At 46.6% G+C, this 2629-nt stretch overlaps 1 protein-coding gene across 5 annotated transcripts in view; it reads left to right on the top strand.

Moving 5' to 3' along the window:
- ZNF385D (zinc finger protein 385D) overlaps positions 1-2629 on the top strand; it is a 933534-nt gene that overhangs the window by 824977 nt on the left and 105928 nt on the right. The window lies entirely within an intron of this gene.

Here is a 2629-nt window from a genome sequence, read left to right as displayed (position 1 = left end):
TTAAACAATATATGTTCTAAGTAATTAGAAAGGTGGTTTCAAGATGCAGAATATCACGGCTAGAATCTTACGATGAAAAATAAGATTTTTCCATTGTGTGTGTTGCCTATCAGCTGCACATTGGATTTTGGAAATAATTTTTCATGATAAGCTTTCAGCAATGCCCTGTTTGTTTTCAGGCCTAATAACTGTTGATGCATGTACTGTGGTAAGAGAGGAGAAAACGTTTGTCAAATGTACTTTTAAAATATATTTTATTGCTTTTATAGTGATGAGGGGCCTTAATCAGGGATCAGGGCCCCAGTGTATTCACTGACCAGTCATAGTTGTAACATGTTTCCATAACATGAAATGTGATATGACACTGGTGGTTTGGAATTTGATGGTATGGTTGATTTGTATTGTAGTGGATTAGTCAGCAGGAATCCTGGAAAGAAAGGATCCTTGTGTTCTGGCACTTAGCACTTCTTATGCACTTTGCATTAAATAGTTAATCAGGTTCTCATTTGCTTGATCTTCTTGCACCAATATCTTATGCTCTTGGTTACTCTGTGGCACAACTTCAAGGAGGAGTAGAGGTCCTCTCAGTCTAGCTCAGGCCATAGCGTGATGATTATGGTATTTTTTTGAGAAATGTATTCAAAGCTCTGAGGTTGAGGAGGGCCTAAACCTGAGACCTCCCACTTCCTGAAAAAGTATCCTAATCCAGTGTTTCTCAGCCTGTGGTACACATACCCCTTGGGGTACGTGAGACATGGTCAGGGGAGTATGCAGGTGCTGCATTTTGAGTTTGCCCCCCATCCCCTGCCTGCCCAGCAGGTTGGAGGCATCTTTGTCTGTTCAGGCCGGAAGTTCCAGCTGCCGCCCCTCCCACCACATCTGGTACTCCAGGGCTTTCACTTCCCTGTGTCAGTGTGCTGGGGGAGATGGAGGGAGGCTACACAAGGAAAAAGTGGGACTCAGCTCATTGTTGTGAAATCGGAAGTGCCACGGTGGGACTTCTGGTTTCACTTTTGCTGCATTGATCAGCAGGGTACGTAAGGTACCAGAGGTTGAGAACCACTGTCCTAATCAATAAGTTATAATGGGAAAAGTTGGGTGGTTTCTCCTCCTCTTGATCTGATTATAATTAAATTAGGCCATAGCTTTAAGCCAAAGCAAGGGTTCTAGATCCCACATTAATAGAAATGATACCTAAGGGCACATGGAGATGAGCATGTACATGCAGGAGCATGTGTTTGCCATGATACCAACAACAGTAGCGCGTATTTGTGTCACTTCTTTATGCCCCAGGGCACACCCCTGTATGTGTACTCCAGCATGAATCATATTGCCCCCAGCATACTTACCAGGGGTGCTGGGGGCCTCCCAAAGCAACGGCAGTGCTGGTCCAGCTGTATGGAGCCTGGCTGACAGCTGGAATGTGGCTCTGGATGGCCAGACTGTTTCTGGCAGCACACATTGATGCCATGTGCACCACATTGCCTTTTTTAATGCGGCTTTTTTGACACCAAGATCCCTCTTTTTTTACACCAAATTTTGGTGCTGTGCTGCAAATTAGCAGTGCAGTGAATGGGTTCACATGTGCCACATGTGGCTTGCAGTGCCTCAAACAGCTTTGAAGCACTGCAAATTGCCCATGCATGCTCATCTGGATGTACCCTGAGACTCCAGGGAATAGCGTAAATGCTGTTTATTTCCAAGAGAAAGGCCAATATATTTACTAGCAAAGGTGCTAACTGCTGTGGATCTGCACCAGAAGCTGCCTAAATGTCTCTATTAAAAGTATGAAGAGCTGGGATGCAGAACTCATTGTTTTGAGTGTCACCTATGGATGCACATACCTAGGTGCAGTATGTCTACACTTTGGTGCAAGTTTTAATTCAGGCCTTCTCTCTGGCCCAATGAATACTGAGTTATTTTCTTGAAAGTACCACAGAGTCAACAGGGGAGGTAGAGAGCATCCCTATGGACAGCAGCCTATTGCTTAGGAAAGGCATGGCAAGTAGGGCTGTGCAAAGCTTCAGTTGCTGATTCAATTTGGTGGAGATTTGGCCTGATTCAGCAGCCAAATCTCAGAATTTGAATCAAATCAGGAGACCCTTTAATCACTCCGAATTGAACCAGAGCCCTCTGAATCAATTCGGAGAGATTCGATGCTTCAGATATAGACACAGCTTTATATGTTTTTTCTACATACCTCAGGGTACCAGGCAGCTCATGCATGCTGAGATGGTGGGGCAGATGGAGCATCCCACAGGAGCGCGGGGAGGTCCCCAGCATGCTCGACAGTGGACCCAGAAGTGGACCAGAAGCACTTCCAGTCCACTACTGGGATTGCGGGGGACTCCCTCCCACCCTCTGACTTGGCAACTGGTGCCTCCTGGGTCTGGGGGGGCACCCAGGGTCTCCCTATAGCCAATTGCCAAGCCAGGTGGGTGCAGGGGACGTCCCCCACAGTCTTGGCAGCAGACTTGGAAGTGAACCAGAAGTACTTCTGTTCCACTTCTGGGTCCACCGCCAAGCACATGGGGCCCCCTGTGCTCCTGTGGGATGCTCCATCTGCCCCACCATTACAACATTGACAAATTGTGCCTGGTACCTTGAGGTATGTAGAAAAAACATTTAA

This window comes from Gavialis gangeticus, unplaced genomic scaffold, assembly GCF_001723915.1.
Source record: "Gavialis gangeticus isolate Ggan-Ray unplaced genomic scaffold, GavGan_comp1, whole genome shotgun sequence".
NCBI lineage: Eukaryota > Metazoa > Chordata > Crocodylia > Gavialidae > Gavialis > Gavialis gangeticus.
This window is presented reverse-complemented; position numbering and strand designations above follow the sequence as displayed.